The following is a 17636-nucleotide window of genomic DNA, read 5'->3' as shown; positions in this document are numbered from 1 at the left end:
TGTACTGTCTAGGATGACCCTCCAGTATCTCTGTGTTCCAGTCAGTTGAGGAAGGTTAGGGACTTTAAGAACGTAACTCAGAAGTTACAGCATCACTTCCAGGTACACTCTTCTGGTGGAATTAATCATATGGTCATACCTAGGAGCACAGGTGGCTGTGAAATATGCTTTTTACTCTGGTTGGCTCTGTATTCAGCTACAGATTGAGTGTTACTTTCCTTTCTAAAGGAAGAAAGAGAGACTGGATGTTAGGAAGCAGGTAGATGTGATTTCCATGCTGCTTTTACAGATACTAATTGGCAACATAAAACTGAGGTCCTATTAATTTTCTTTATTTTAAATTTTGTATCCTTTTTTTAAATTTTTATTTTATTTTTAAACTTTACATAATTGTATTAGTTTTGCCAAATATCTAAGGCCTGAAAACTTATCATGACTTTTAAATGTATTTTTGCTCTACCCTCCATGTTTAGACATGGTTTGTGGCATTAAAAAAAAAAATCAATGCCTTTACAGCATTGTTTTCTACTTTTGTTGTTGAACATGTATTTCAGTTAAATTATGAAATAAATGGGTTTTGGTGAGCTAGCCTGGAAAACTTACAAACACAATATTGTTTCTATGGGAAAAAGACTTCAAATTCTTAAGAAAATCTGACAAAGAAATGTGCTTTTGAAATTGAACACATTTGAAAGGTGGGAACTGCTAAATGCACTCAGGTTTACACATATGAAATAACAGATGAGGTTTACTGGAACATTTTCTCAGTAATGACTTAGCCAACACTCCAACAGCCTCAGTACTTGGCCAGAGCTAGCCAAGTCCAGATCCAGTTTCCTCCTTTCTCCATATGTTCATCAGGCACAGAACTGTTGGTTTCTCTTTTTCACTTCAAACATTTAGCCTGTTACTGGAAAGTTGTTTAGTTGGGAAGTTGTAACAAGAGTATAAATAGAAGATTAGATAAGGATAATTTAAGACCTTTGAGTTATAAATTTAACCAAGACTTTAGAGACCATTCATTCAGCTCCAATACTTTGGCCACCTGATGTGAAGAGCTGCCTCATTTGAAAAGACCCTGATGCTGGGAAATACAAAAGGAGAAGAGGGCAGCCAAGGATGAGATGGTTGGATGGCATCACCTATTTAATGAACATGAACTTGGATGAACTCAAGGAGATGGTGAGGGACAGGGAGGCCCGGTGTGCTATAGTCCATGGGGTCGCAAAGAATCAGATATGACTTAGCAACTGAAGAAGAACAATATTTAATTTTAATAAATGTAATGATGGGGCTTCCCTGGTGGCTCAAAGGTAAAGGGTCTGCCTGCCAATGCAGGACACACGGGTTCCATCCCCGGATGGGAAAGATCCCCTGGAGGAGAAAATGGCAGCCCACTCAGTGTTCTTGCTGGGAAATCCCATAGACAGAGGAGCTCGGTGGGCCACAGTCTATGGGGTTACAAAAGAGTCAGACGTGACTTCATGACTAAACAACAACAAATGTAATGATGGCCTTCTTACTCTAGAAAGAAAATGGTTATGGATTTTACTTTTTTAGAAGTAACAAAATGCTTATGGATGCTAATGTTAAAATAGCTACTTATCGAATAGTTTGATTTCAAATCTCTGAATAAGTTTGTCAAAGGAGTTCTATGCTTTTAACTGTCTTCTCTCCCCAACCCCCACTATTTTGCCTGCTGCTGCTACTGCTAAGGCACTTCAGTCGTGTCCGACTCTGTGCGACCCCATAGACGGCAGCGCACCAGGCTCCCCCGTCCCTGGGATTCTCCAGGCAAGAACACTGGAGTGGGTTGCCATTTCCTTCTCCAATGCATGAAAGTGAAAAGTGAAAGGGAAGTCGCTCAGTCGTGTCCGACTCTTCGCGACCCCATGGACCACAGCCTACCAGGCTCCTCCATCCATGGGATTTTCCAGGCAAGAGTACTGGAGTGGGGTGCCATTGCCTTCTCCAACTATTTTGCCTAAGCACGCGCTTAGCCTGAGAATTGAATAATCCAGTGTTGACTGTGGAATTTAACTCCCAGTTCAGTCTCAACCAGACCAGAAAGTTTTCTTTCATATACTGAACAAATTATTTATTACATGCCTGTTAACAAAGCATTTGAATAATTTTCCCAGTACTGGGAAGCAGAGGTTAGGTAAGAGTCACAAACCTTGCTCCCAGTGAAGCCTATTCTCTGTTGGGAAAGATAAACAATAAGCAGGTAGTTACGACAGGTGTGAGGAGGGTTATACTGGATGATGTGGGGACAGATTGCAGGGGTGGATGGTTTAGTTTAAGGGTCACAGGAAACTTCCCCCAAGAAAGAATGAATCAAAGTATAAAACAAATTCCCTAAGCAGAGAGCAGGTTACATCCCGTTTTATTCAGAGATTACATCACTGGCAAGCAAGTGGCCTGTGAGAGGAAGAGAAGAGGTTCCTTAGCGCCCATGGACCTGCCTCTGGGAAAACATCTGGCATAGCACTTGGCACATTCCTGTCATAAAACTGAATCAGTGAATGGTGGAATTTCAGCCAGTCTTGATGATGACAAGAAAAGTTTTCTTCACATCCAAGGAGGGAGTAATGACCTAACATATCACCTTCTTCCAGACAAGATTAATCCTCCTTAAGATTGCTTAGAAACAGTTAAGCTGGTCAGAGGTTCCGGAATTTAAGGGAGGGAAAAAAAGCACTGTCGAAGAGATGGTAATGAAGCAGCTATAGGATTGTGAAATCAGAGTGTCAGAAGCAGTAGGCTGTCTAGAAGCAGTCATGGCCGCATCTTGCATTTTAAATGTAGAAAATAAAGTCCTTAAATATGTATGCACATGTATGTATGTGTGTCGGGGGGGTGGTATGGGCATGTAAGGAATGTATAGGCTTTAGAGTGGAGAGCTCTGAAAATGTCTTCTACTCAACAAGGGGAGCTTTAACAACTTAGAAATAAAATGAAAAATGATAAATTCAAATTTTGGCCAGAGAGAAGGATATTTGAAGATGAATTGGGTGATGACTCTGAATTAAACACGAGGATGAATAAAGGACATAGATTCCTTCCTCTCTTGTAAGGCACCTAAGGCATTGAAACACTGGAGTAAACCATCTCAAAACAATATAGAAGAAGTTGAGGTTTCATCTACTCATTTTTAAAGTCATTAGTTGATTCATTCCTTCAATGGTGTTTCTTTGAGCAGATGATAACAAGGAAGTACTGTGGTTATTTGTTATTGGATAAGACAGGATTTGTATCCTCATGGAATGTTCAATCTAGTGGGAGATGATAGGAGACTGAACTCAAGTGTTAAATTCTAGGATGGAGGGCTCCGTGACAAAGGTGCTTAAGGACAATATGGTGATGTGTGTATAGGGATTTCCAATGAGGGCTTCCTGGAGGAGGTCACCTATAATTGCATGTCTGAAAGATGAATCAGGCATAATCAGGTGAAAACAGGCAGAGAATAATGAGAGCTCAATGTCTAAGGAATAGCTTATACAAAAGCACAGAAGTCAGAGCATAATAGGTCAGGGGCAAGCAGAACATGCAGACAGTTAGTTGGCTCTAGGTACAGTGCTGGGTTTAGGTTCTTACGACAGATGAGATATGGTTCTTGTTTGTTTGTAACAGGCCACCTTCTCCACCCCATCCTTCCACCAGGATTTTTTATAGAGACTTGTATATAAAAGGCTTCCCTGGTGGCTCAGTGGCAAAGAAACCGCCTGCCAATACAGGAGATGCAGGTTCGATTCCTTGGCTGGGAAGATCCCCTGGAGAACGAAATGGCAACCTACTCCAGTAGTGTTGCCTGGGAAATCCCGTGGACAGAAGAGCCTGGCAGGCTACAGTCCACGGGGTTGCAAAGAGTTGGATTCAACTTAGCCACTAAACCACCACCACTATAGCCAATTAACCATGTTGTGATGAGGGACTCAGCCATACATACACATGTATCCATTCTCTCCCTAACTTCCCTCCCATCCAGGCTGCCACATAACACAGATCAGAGCTCTATGTGCTATACAGTAGGTCCTCATTGGTTATCCATTTTAAATATAGCAGCGTGTGCATGTCCCTAACTAGCTTTTCCCCCTGTCTACCTTCCCCCTAGCAGCCATAAGCTCATTCTCTAAGTCTGTGAGTCTCTTTCTGTTTTGTAAGTTCATTTGTATCATATTTTTCTTAAGATTCCACATATAAGGAATGTCATACAGTAGTTCCCCTCTGTCTGACTCATTTCACTCACTTTGGCAATCTCTAGCATTCTCTAAGCCAAGAAATTTTGCAACACAGAGCACAAAGTACAAGTTTTAGAGTCCCCGAATTTCCCAGGTGGCTCAGTGGTAAAGAATCTGCCTGCCAATGCTGGAGACGGAGGTTCAATCCCTGGGAAGATCCCCTGAAGGAGGAAATGACAACCCACTCCAGTATTCTCGCCTGGGAAATCCCATGGACAGAGGAGCCTGGTGGGCTACAGCCCATGGGGTCACAAACAGTCAGACAAGACTCAGCAACTAAATAACAACAGCAGCTATGGATGGCATGTTTGTATCCCTGCTTAATGCATATGTTGAAACCTTATCCATAGTATGATGATTTTTGGAGATGGAGGTAGGGCCCTCATGAGTAGGGATAGTGCCTTTATTAGAGGAAACCCAGAGAGATCTCTCATCCCTTCTGCCATGTGAGGTTGTGGTAAGAAGGCTCCCACCAGATCTGCTGGCCACTTGATCTTGGACTTCCCAACCTCTGGAACTGTGACAAATTTCTGTTGTTTCTAACCCACCCAGTCTGTGGAATTCTGTTATAGCAGTCTGAATGGACTAAAATAACTGTCTTGGTGGATTTTCTGTAAAAGTCAAATCAGGGCTCAAACAAACAAACCAAAAAAGATAAACATGCAACAGAAACACCTAGGGACCAGCCAAGCCAGGCTGGTAGCAGGAGCAGACTGTTGTTTGCTGGAAATCCTGTCTGGTGAGAGACAAGTGGAGCATCAAGCTTCTGTATGAGCTTCACATTCAGGCCTTAAACATCTTAGTGGTCTCTCTTAGTGTCTAGAGAGGAAGCAGGGGACAGCACGCCCACACGACACCACTGTGCTCGCTTCTAAAGAACAGAAAACTCTTAAAGCCGGGGTGTGTGGCTGGATGTGCTCCCAGTGATTTTTTTTTCAATAACTTTTTAAATTATTCTTGGTTGTGTTGGGTCTTTTTGCTGCCTGCAGGCTTTCTCTAGTTGCGGCGAGTAGGGGCTAGAATCTAATTGTGGTGCGTGGCCTTCTCATTGCAGTGGATTCTCTCGTTGCGGACCACAGGCTCTAGGGGCGCAGGCTTCAGTTGTACTGACGTGTGGACTCAGCAGTCGCAGCGCGCGGGCTCTAGAACTCGGGCTCAGTGGTTGTGGCGTGTGGGCTTAGTTGCTCTAAGGCATCTGGAATCTTCCCGGCCCAGGGATCGAACCCATGTCTCCTGCTTTGGCAGGAGTATCCTTATCCACTGTACCATGAGGGAAGTCCTTCCAGTGGTTCTATAACAAGAAGAGAAACCTGATGGAGCCTGAGTTTTAACTTAGTACATGGCTGCTCCAGTTAGAGGGTCTGTTTTGGTTATTTGAGTGTGGTGCAGAGTGTACATTTAGAACTTGTCCCAGTTTTCTTGAAACTTGCTCTTCTTCACCTCATTACCAACTGGTAGCCATGCATCCAAATGCTAAGTTTTCTTAATTAAATATATGACAGTTTATAAAGATGACTTCTCTTTCCATTGTAATTAGATGTAAGTGATTCTGCTGTCTATACTAATTACTGTGTATCTTCCTCCTGAAGACTATATACATATATGCATATATATAAAACTATATATGTATTTATATGCACATAAGCATATATGTGTGAACATATGTATGTGAATACATGTATGTGTGTATATATATATATATACATACATACACACACATATAGAATTGACATTTTAATAACCTGCCTCTTGGGAGAATGCATCATTATAAAAATATCCCTGCCTTGGGTTGGTGGTTTTCTGAGATTTCAATTTCAGTAGCTTCTTCCATATTAGGCTGCTTTCACCTCAGAGGAAATAATTATATCCAGGTTTGACTTTGTTCAATGGGGCGTGACTACAGCAGAATGGGTCTCTTCCTGAACAGAAGAAGAAAATTGAAAAGAAAAAAAAATAATAATAGAAATCTGACACACCAAACTCCAAATTATCTAAATCCATTTTCAATGAAAAGCTTGGTGGCTTGGTAAAGATGATGACTTTTGAAGGAAAAAAGATCCATTGAAAAATTCCATTTCCCATGCTGTAAGGTTAGGAGAATAAATTGCACCCGGGGAAGAGGGGAGATGCTCCTTTTGACATGTAATAAAGCAGGTGGCCTCATTTGAATTTTCCCATTAGGTCTCCTGGAGTGATCTCAGAAATATGTTGGCATTGCAAACTGTAACTCAGCCTTGGCTCTCTGACTCCAGGACTCAAACAGGTTTTCAAACAGAAGAATTAGAGTCTGGATTACTTGAAATGTCCAGCAGAAAGTTGTTTGTTATTGTGCTGGGTTTCCTATTTGCCATAGAATATTAAACAGGTTTCTTCTTTTCCACAGAATATTAATAACTGGGTTGCAAAGTGGACAAGTGTCTTCCCTCCCAACCAGCCTTTTCCTTCTGTCCTCTCATCCTGTTTTCCCACCACAAGGATAGGTGGGGATGGTTCCACCCCATGTCAGGGAGGGGCTTTCTAGATGGAGCATCTGATACTGACAGGTTTGTGTCTACAGCCAGAGACTATCAATCCCAATGGAGGCTTGCCCATGAAAGGTGTGATAAATAAGTCCATGGAGTGTCCACTTCATCCCTTTGTTCATTCCGCAGATGGAATTTTTTTTTTTTTGGCTGTGCTGAGTCTTTTTTTTACTGTTTGGGCTTTTCTCTAGTTGTGGCTGGTGAGGGCTACTCTTTAGTTGCGGTGCGCATACTTCTCACTGAGATGACTTCTCTTGTGCAGAGCGTGGGGTCTAGGGCACGCAGGTTCAGTAGTCGTGGAACGCGGTTTCAGCAGTTGCCGCACGTGGGCTCTAGAGCACAGGGTCGATAGTTGTGGCACACGAGCTTAGTTGCTCCACAGCATGTGGGGTCTTTCTGGACCAGGGGTCGCACCCATATCTCCTGCATTGAGCAGGTGGATTCTTTACCACTGAGTCATCAGGAAAACCCCTTAGCAGACGAATGTTGAAGGAAGCTAAACAATACAACCAACATGTTCCCTGTCCTCATGTGGTACACAGTCAGGAGAGAGACAATAAAGAAAAGAGTTAGCAAAACATTAACTAATTGAAATTTTGAAAAGTTCTATGAAAAAGAAGTATAAGATAAGCAATGAGAAAATGTATCAGAGGGACTCAAAAGTATAGTTGCCCCACACAAGCTAATAATTTGGTATGCTTACAAATGTATTTATTGGAGGTAGGAAGAAACTGACTTAGAAAAAAGTCATTCCATTTTAGTAGTTCAATTCAGTTCGGTTGCTCAGTCATGTCCCACTCTTTGCAACCCCATGAACTGCAGCACTGCAGGCCTCCCTGTGCATCACCAACTCCTGGAGCTTGCTCAAACTCACATCCATCGCGTCAGAGATGCCATCCAACCACTTCATCCTCTGTCGTCCCCTTCTCCTCCTGCCTTCAATCTTTCCAAGCATCAGGGTCTTTTCTAGTGAATCAGCTCCTCGTATCAGGTGGTCAAAGTATTAGAGCTTCAGCTTCATCATCAGTCCTTCCAATGAATATTCAGGATTGATTTCCTTTAGGATTGACTTGTTGGATCTCCATGCAATCCAAGGGACTTTCAAGAGTCTTGTCCAACAGTTCAAAACCATCAATTCTTTGGTGCTGAGCTTTCTTTATGGCCCAACTCTCACATCCATACAAGACTACTGGAAAAATCATAGCTTGACTAGGGGGACTTTTGCTGGTAAAGTAATGTCTCTGCTTTTTAACTTGCTCTCTAGGTTGGTCATAGCTTTTCTTCCAAGGAGCAAGCATCTTTTAATTTAATGGCTGCAGTTAACATCTGCAGTGATTTTGGAGCCCAAGAAAATAAAGTCTGCCACTGTTTCCATTGTTTCCCCATCTATTTGCCATGAAGTGATGGGACCAGATGCCATGATCTGAGTTTTTCTGAATGTTATGTTTTTAGCCAGCTTTTTAACTCTCCTCTTTCACTTTCATCAAGAGGCTCTTTAGGTCCTCTTCACTTTCTGCCATAAGGATGGTGTCATCTTCATATCTGAGGTTATTGATATTTCTCCCAGCAATCTTGATTCCAGCTTGTGCTTCATCCAGCCCAGCGTTTTACATGATGTATTCTGCATTGAAGTAAATAAGCAGGGTGACAATATACAGCCTTGACATACTCCTTTCCCAATTTGGAACCAGTCCATTGTTCCATGTCCATTTTACTAAAGATCTTTTCAGGATATGTATGTGAGTGAGAGTACGTATTAATGTGGTAGACAGGCATGGATTTATCAATGTGCTTTGTGAGATGATCTCAGATCTGTCGCTAGCAGCTTTTGCAGAGTGACAGATCCACCAGGTCGGAGGAGTACAAGTCTGTCTTCCATCTTTGTTTAGGCTGGTGACCCAGTCCTAACATCTGCATTCTGGGTGCACCATTTCTTCTTCTACCATAGTTGGGAAGGTTACAGAATGCTTCCAAGCATCTCACACAACCTAATGGCTTTCTCCTTTTAGTTCTTGCTACATCTATGGGGCCCCCATATGACACTGCTAGGGACTCTCAGCAATTATCTTGCTATAACTGAGTCAGATATTTGGTGGTGGGAGGTGGGTGGTTGGAAATCACGCTAATTATTAAGGGAGGTAGAAAAGAGGCAAGAATTAAAGGAAAGCATTCTGTTCCTGGCAGTGCCGCCCCATCTATAACCCATGGGCCAGTGAAGAGTTATAACTCAATTAACCAACTGATCTAATGGGCATTTGTGGGAGAGTCTGGGGGAACCTGACCTCATGCAAAATCTAAACACGTTTTTCTTTTGCTCTGGTCACCCGTGTTCTCCAACAGCACCCTTACTCTTAGCCCTTGATGTCTTCCAGCGCCCCAGTATTGGCTTCCCCCATTGCTCAGTGGTAAAGAATCTGCCTGCCAAGAAGGCGATGCAGGTTCGAGTTTGGTCCCTGGGTGCGGAAGATCCCCTGGAGAAGAAAATAGCAACCCACTCCAGTATTTTGCCTGGGAAGTCCCATGGACAGAGGAGCCTGGCGGGACTACAGTCCACAGGATAGCAAAAGAATCAGACACGGCTTAGTGACTCAACAGTAACAACAACAACAATGCCCCTATGTAACCTCTGCCTGTGTCCAGACAGCCCGAGGCTCCGGCTGCAAGCTGACTACAAGGATGCACACGGTTCAGCACTACACGGCGTAGGTGGTCCTCGTATGTGGCTGCATTCTTCAGTGCTGCGCGTCATTTTGATTCCTTTGAATTGCATTCCATGTGTGAGTGTTACCTGCCTACTTACCTGATCAGGGAGATCCTGATCGGTAGACTCAGTGTTTCATTCACCTGTGTCCCCTGACCCATAGTAAGTGTCCCAGTAATGGCTGAAGCATGAAGAAAACTTCCTCTGTCTGCCTCTTGCTAGACTCCAGCAGACACTGGAAGCTGGTGGGAGGTCTGTGTATCCAAAAATAAAACTGATAGCAGCAGAGCCTGTAATTTGGCTTGCCTGAGAGAGGTGGGTGGAACAAACAGAGGGCACAGCCATGGAACCTGTGGCTTGCCTGTAGCCAGACTTCCGAGAAACTTATGCTAGATTAATTAAAATTGTATACCAAAATAGTTCCATCCATTAATTCACTTCCACTGACAAGCAGAATTGATAGTCTTGCATACTTTAAGCAAAATGTTTTCTACATTTCCATAGTTCTTATTCTCGCTTAAGTTTTCTTTTGCAATTTCCCGAGACAGCATCTTGTGAAACATGTTAAATGATCCAATATGTGTATATGAAAATAATTTGCTCCCATTTCACTCCATGAATTAGGAGTCCAGATCTCAGCTGACTGCTGATAATATGCATCTTTTTTTAACATATATTTATTTATTGGGCAGCACCCTGTCTTAGCTGGTGCTTGTGTGATCTTTGTTGTGACATTTCAACTCTTAGTTGTGGCATGTGGGGTTCAATTCCCTGACCAGGGTCTAAATCCAGGTCTCCTGTATTGAGAGCAAGGGGTCTTAGCCACTACACTACTTGGAAGGTCCCCCCCTTTCTAAAAAAATTGATTAATTTATTTGGCTGTGCCCTGTCTTAGCTTGCATCTCTTAAAAAATATGCATCACAGGTGGGCTCAGCCCAGCAAGAAATATTTGCTTCAGTTTATACTCAACGTATGATTAACATTTCTGAAATTAAGATTGGTTTGTGTGTTTTGTTAGTTTACTGTGTAAACCTGAGTTAACTGCTTCCAAAGTTCTATATTTCAGTGATGTCCTAGAGGAAAGGTCAGCAAACTATGGCCCACAGGTCAAATCCAGCCTGCCACCTGTTTTGGTGAAAAAGGTTGTTTTGGAACCCACAGCTACACCTGTTCGTTTATGTATTATCTGTACTGGCTTTCACACTACAGCAGCAGGATTGAGTAGATGCACCAGAAACTATACGACCCATAGAGCTGAAAATATTTACTATCTGGCTCTTCATAGGAAAATGCACCGTTGATGTTTGAACGGCCTATGTAAATCAGTGCCCCGTGGCTGCCCAGTCTGATGAACTCACCTAATCTGACGTGGCAGAACAAAGAAGCTCAAAAGATAAGTAGTGAAAGTGAAAGTTGCTCAGTTGTATCTAACTCTCTGAGACCCCATACAGTCCATGGAATTCTCCAGGCCAGAATACTGGAGTGGGTTGCTGTTCCCAACCCAAAAGACTAGTAGAGATAAGTCCAGTATTCTTGGGCTTCCCTTGTGGCTCAGCTGGTAAAGAATCACCTGCAATGCAGGAGACCTGGGTTCGATCTCTGGGTTGGGAAGATCCCCTGGAGAAGGGGAATGGCAACCCACTCCAGTGTTCTGACCTGGAGAATTCCATGGACTATATAGGCCATGGGGTTGCAAAGAGTCGAACACGACTGAGTGACTTTCACTCACTCAAATAAATGGCAGGGGGAGCAGCCCTGAGCCTGGAAAGCCATCAGTCAGGGAGGAATCTGTTGTATTTGAGGAATCAAAAGGAGGCTGCCTTGATCAGAGCTGAGAGTCAGAAAGAGTTGTTCACGGTGAGACTGTAAAAGCCCGCCAAAGCCATATCACACAAAGCCTTGTAAATCATGAAATTTCCAGATATTTTGACCATTTTAGACTTTGAATGTCCTGAGAATGCATTGAAAGTTAAAACTACAGAGGTGTGGTGTCTTTTGTCACTTTCGTATCTTGTGTCCATGAGCTTGAAGTTGGAGCGCTGTCAGCTTTCCCCTTGCCAAGACGGCCGCTGATGTTTTGGGATTCACCCCAGTCAGCCTGGAACATCTCCTTTTTGTTATTCTGGATGTGCGGCTGCCCTCCAGCCCACCATGGGAAAGCGCAGTGAGGGAATCGACCATTCTCTGAGGGCCGGTGAGCACAGATCTGGCCAATACCTTCTGGCTTCACGAGTCTCCATTCCAGAGCTTCCATGAACCTCAGAGACCATGTCAGATTTGACTGGAGTGGGCATGAGAGGGGAGAAGTCAGACCCACAAAGTCTGGTCTTACCGTGTCAGCTCTCAAGTGCTGATGTTATGGGGTCCACCGAGCACAAAAGCAGCAGGCTGAACTCTCAGAAAACAGACAAAAAGAAATGTATGGGAAATTAGTTAGAAGGAGATTTGAGTTTTAACTTTCAACCTCCCAAGCTGTGTGACATGTAGGCAATTGGCTGCCTCTCTCTGAGCCTGAGTTTCCCTGTCTATTAAAGGAGGATACCAATATTAAGCTGGTAGAATTATGGTGATTATATGAGATGAGATACTAGTGCAGTCTGGCGGCAGAACCACTGATTATTGATCAGGGATGATTTCACGGGCCTTTGGCTAGATTGTTTGCAGATCTCTTTCTCCTCCTCTGAAGGGACACATATTACACAGAATATTTGGCTGGACTGGGCTGGCAGTGGAGCAACGTCACATGCTTGCACTGGGCGGCCCGGGATTACATCAGAGACAGCATCCGCGCCTGTGCTCCCCCAGTGCGTCTCTCCCCGCCTTCGAATGAGGCCTCCTCCGTCTGTCACAAAGTCCAAGAAAAGGTTCTGGTCCCTTGAGGTTGGAGAAGAAAGCAGCTGCAAAGAAACAAGCTATTAATATTAATGTTCCAGGAAAAGGAGAAGAGAGAAAGGACACGAGCGCCCAGAAAGAATGACTCCATCTGGCTTTGATGTGTTCCTTTCCACAGGATGGCAGCAGCCCGGAGAATACTGAATAGTGAGGAGGAGGGAAGAGAGGAGGTGGAGGTGGCCTGGCAGCATCTGAGGGATTATGTGAGCTGTGGGGAGTCGGTTCTGTCTAGACAAAAAGTCAGCCAGCCATGCCGCCATCTGCAACTATCAGAGAACAAGCCAGCAAGGGAAAGGGGAGTCCCTGGGAGCCCTGTTTGTTCCAATGAGCGGGTGTAGGATATTCTTTGTAAAGGACTATTGTTGTGCTAAACCTGGGGAGAGGGGGCACCTGGCATTACTGAGACTCTTCCCAAAGGTCTGCTTTTTTGTGGATCTCTTCAGGCAAAGGTATTCTTTCTTTGCCTCTCCATTGAGGTCCTGTGATACCTTTTAATTTCTCACATGGATATCTTGTGTGATACTTAAGAGGTCAATCTGCAGTTTGACCTAGATTTAGTTCCTACCTGTATGTCTCTCTGGCCTTGCATGGTGGGCAAATCACTCTGAGGGCCTCTGTTTTCTCTTCTGTAAGTAGTGTAAGAAGTAGTGAGGTAGTAGTTTGTGTATAGGCTCTAACAGCAGTGGCTGGTCTTACAACTGCTAGAGCCTGTTTTTTCTCTTCCCCAAACCAGAGACAGCAGAGGGCAAGGCAGTGAAGGAGTGACAGCAAATGGAAACATCTTGGGATAATCACCTACTAGCTGCACAGATGTTTCATATTCTGCTGAAGGAAGCAAGTTTGCTTGGAATACTTGAGGTAAGGCCTCTGTATGTTGAGTGAACTTTGACCCTTTTGCACAGTAGAAACTGAGACTCAACCTGCCAACTCCACAGAAGTAATAGAGATCTCAACACATGAAGAAGCATTTCAGACTAGATCAGCTGGGAGGTGTGACATTTAATTTAAAGAATTTAAGAATTGATAATTTGTGACATGTTGGAGGTATTAGCTAATATGATTAGTGTGATAATCACATTGCATAAGTAAATGTTTCAGATCAACATGTTGTGTATCTTAAACTTACACAATGTTGTTTGTCAATTATATCTCAACTTAAAAAATAACAGAAAAGGCAAAAGGAAGAGGAATTAGATGAGAGCTTAGACTATGTCTGGCTAACTATTTTCATTTCCTTTGTGATGAGGAATGATGGTTGGGTAGCAGAAACCCACCAAACAGTATCTGTAGTCTGTTGTACAATATAAAAATTTAGTCCATGGTTCAGTAAACCCTATTTACCATATTATATAGTGGCAATAGTCGTGTTCAGTTATATCTTTTGATCGTCTTTGTAGAAGGTCAGATTAAAGAACCCTTTAGGTATGAAATTCATCTGGTTAGGACCATACCTGAATATTGTTGACAACATTTAGTTGCCCAGAGACAGGAAAATCTTATTAGGCAAATCCCCTTAAGAATGCAGCATTAGAGAAAATATGTCCTTAAGCAATCTTGGAATGGAGAGTTTCCTCCCAAACAAGTTGTAAAACCCCCCGGTGGCTGAGAGGTTAAAGTGTCTGCCTGCAGTGCAGGAGACCTAAGTTTGATCCCTGAGTCTAGAAGATCCACTGGAGAAGGAAATGGCAACCCACTCTAGTATTCTTGCCTGGAGAATCCCATGGTGGGATTCTGGGAGCCTGGTGGGCTACAGTCCACAGGGTTGCAAAGAGTCGGACACGACTGAGCTACTTCACTTTCACTTTTCTTTCTAAGAGAAAAGACTGAAAAAATTGGCTACATAAAATTATAACATTTCCGTCCAGGAGAAAAAGTGTAATGAATGACACTTAAAGGACTGTTTTTCTCAACAGATAAAGTGAGAGTGAAAGTTGCTCAATCATGTCCAACTCTTTGAAACCCCATGGACTATACAGTCCATAGAATTTTCTAGGCCAGAATACTGGAGTGGGTAGCTTTTCCCTTCTCCAGGGGATCTTCCCGACCTAAGGATCGAACCCAGGTCTCCTGCATAATGAGCTATTACAAATTAGTAAGAGATCATTTGGTCAAAAGAAACATGAGTAAGCTGATTGATTAAAAAAAAATAAAATTGGCTTATTAGCATATGGAAAAATGCTCAGCATCATGTATAAGTAAAGAAATGAACATTACAACACCAATGAGGAGTTTGTCCAGGTTGGATTGGTTTGTCAGTTTGATTATCATCATATTGGTGAGGTGTGAAGAAATAAGAATTTTTATCAAGAACAGATACAGATTTTTGGAGGGCAATTTGACAGTAACTATCAAATTTAATACAAATGCTTGGTCAAGGACTAATATTTTATTTTTATTTTTTGAACTGCAAGAATTCCCTCATCATTTATTCTTCAGAAATCGAGACACAGTGTGGAAGAGAGGATGCATGCCTTTGCTTTCTGGCCTCCCTGGGATCACAAGAGGAAAGAGAACACAGACCGCTATCAGTACAGAAAGTATTTTTATAGAAGGGAGGAGGAGCTTTCCACCCCGTTTGTAAGACCTGGTCTGAAGGAGAGGGGCCAGACCCCAGGGTCCTCTTGAAGGACTAATATTTTAAATAAGGTATTTTACCCACGCATATGCACATATGAACGTGTACTTGGATTGTTTTGTAGTATGTAAAGTTAGCACCAAAGACTAGCAGCGAATTCAATCAGGAAGATACTGTGAAGTAAACTACTGTTAATCTATAAAATGGAATACTACACAGCTTTGACAAAGATGACAATGAACAGTATGTATGTGTATCTGAAATATGTATATTTTGAAATGTGTGTGTGAAATATGTATGGTCTTGAGATTCAGTTAAATTAATTATGTCCTTTTATACCCATCTTTAACCTTTCTTTGTTGCAAGTGTGCTACATATGTAAAATTGCACAAAGCAGAATACACAGCTCAATGAATGAGAACAAAATGAATATCATGTAACTGCTAATCTGATGAAGAAAGAGAACTCTGTCTATACCCTTTCTTTTTGTCTACAAGCTCATGGATAATTTCCGTCATTCAAAGCTTCTGTTTCCTTACCTATGATTGGGAACACTGAAAATCGTTAACACCACTGTTCTCTCCTATCTGACAATGTCTTTGTGAGAATCACATGACTTAATGTTAATGCTGTTCTTCTAAGTGACAGAGAGCTCTGCAAATGAGGATGAAGATGGCCATTCAGTCTGATAGATGTGTGAAGCCTGCAAGGACATCATGCTTGCAGTTGTCCTTAAGCCTTCCCTTCCTTGGGAAGACAGAATGTAAGGAAAAGAGTGGTATTCTGAACGAGACAATCTGTTGGTCATCATCCTTCCAGTAAATTTGACTTGAAGCCATATAGTCCAACCTGTGAATGAGAATGCACAAACTTCCTAATTGTTCTGAATCTCTGACTTTTGGCAGGACACTGCCGAACTGGAGCCATGCAAGCTTTTGGGAGACTTTCCCAGAGCCGTGACCTTGTAGGAACAGTCTTCAGTGACTAGGTGAGGGGATCCCTTACCAGTAATTGCTAGGGATGTGAAATAATACATGTGCCCTGCCAGGTTCCATTCTAGCTATGTGACCTCTGACGAGTCATTTAACCTCACTGAGCCTGAATTACCTACCTTCTTGAGGATATACATAACCCCAACCTACCTAACCCTAACCTCACAAGGTGCTGTGAGTGTCCCAGTGAGATGGTTCATATAAACTTCTCACTGAGGTTCCTCACTTGACCAGTACTCAGAACTGTTTGCTGTGTAAACTGTCTCGGAATATCTAACTGGGTCATCACGGTGAGTGAGACTGCAGCACGTGGGCCTATATGTTTCTTACACATGAACACAGGCAGCCAGGTATGGACGTGGAGAGTGGGGTGATGGTTTTCTGACTCAGAAAACCACAATTTAGCCCTCAGCTCTCCATTGCTCCTAAGTAGGTCTTTCATGTATGAAGTCACAGAGTCTTTGTACACTCAAGATAGTGACACATGGGGCTTGCAGTGCAAAGACCAGGATCTGTCAGGCTTATATAGAAGAAATAAGAGTATGAAGTGAATGCTAAGGCTTCATGTTTGTGTGGGTAGGATGTGGAGAGCAGAGGGGAGAGAGAGAAAGGCACAGAAGTAGAAATGTATAAAGCTTGACTTTTGGCACCAGAAAGATTGGAATGGAATGTTCTTTAGGAGGAACACTAGAGAGCCCAGCAAGATGTATATTTGGGGGACCTCTCTGGAAGTCTTTGATGCCAGTCTAGGCACTTAGCATTGATCTCCTAGATAGTAGAAAAGAGCCACTGAAGGTTCTTAAACAGGGATGTGACAGGTCTCAAGCCCAGGAGGTAAAACTGAATTAGCAAATTAGTTAGGAAACAAGATAGTTATTATCCACAACTAAGGCATTATTATGTTCCGCTCAAGAACAGTCCCCTGGCACAGAGCCTCATGTTCTCAACAGATGCCTGCTGAATTTTTATTTTGAATATAAAATTGCTGTAGCCCAGATGTCATTTGGCCTCCCCAGCTTTTTCATATAAAGTGATGTGACATTTTAAATCTGAAGCAAGTGACTTTAAATCTTTCTCTTGCACAGACCCAGTCCAAGGGGTGAGATGAGTTTAGACGTGACGGCAGCCCTCCATCCTCCTTACTCCCCCTCAAATGGGCCACGGGGCCTGGGTTAAGCCCCACTTCCTATTCCTCTGGTTCTTTCTCTGATACTGCCTATCACCATGTGCCAACCCCTCCAGGCTTTCCAGACTTCCACAGCGAGTGTGGTGCAAGGCTCTGATGTGAAGTAAATGAAACAAGACTAAAGGCCATGAAGTCAGCAGCATGCAGTGGCACCACTTGAAGCGGGTGTCTGCCTTTGAAAATATCCACGAGGTTTCCTCTGCCATGGGCACAGCCCTGTCATAGGAACTGATGTACAAGAGAGCAGAATGCATAAAATACAACCCAGTCTGTCCATCTCAAGCCATTGACATTTTCCTCATGGTGTCCTAATTAACTCTGGATGCTTTTTATGTCCTTTATGCGTTTTTATATCATAGAAAGTGAACTGTGTTGGTTGCCCCACGTCATTTGTGAGAGAATTGTGGAAGCTAATTAAAAACAAAACCAAAAGCCACAGATGTAATTATTACATAATGAGGTAAGGATAACATTATCAGATGCTATTACATATACCAAGAGCGAATTTTAATTAGAACCCCAGGTA

The 17636-nt window shown here is 42.9% G+C and overlaps 1 long non-coding RNA gene across 1 annotated transcript; it reads left to right on the top strand.

Annotated features, from left to right (window-relative positions):
• The first annotated feature begins 9549 nt into the window (after window positions 1–9549).
• Window positions 9550–17546, top strand: LOC139186873 (uncharacterized). Its single transcript, XR_011570540.1, has 3 exons — window positions 9550–12504; window positions 13091–13215; window positions 14769–17546. It is a non-coding gene; the product is annotated as an uncharacterized lncRNA (long non-coding RNA).
• Window positions 17547–17636: the final 90 nt, after the last annotated feature.

This window comes from Bos indicus, chromosome 14 (assembly GCF_029378745.1).
Source record: "Bos indicus isolate NIAB-ARS_2022 breed Sahiwal x Tharparkar chromosome 14, NIAB-ARS_B.indTharparkar_mat_pri_1.0, whole genome shotgun sequence".
Lineage (NCBI taxonomy): Eukaryota > Metazoa > Chordata > Mammalia > Artiodactyla > Bovidae > Bos > Bos indicus.
Note: the sequence above shows the minus strand (reverse complement) of the source record. Positions and strands in the feature narration are given on the sequence as shown.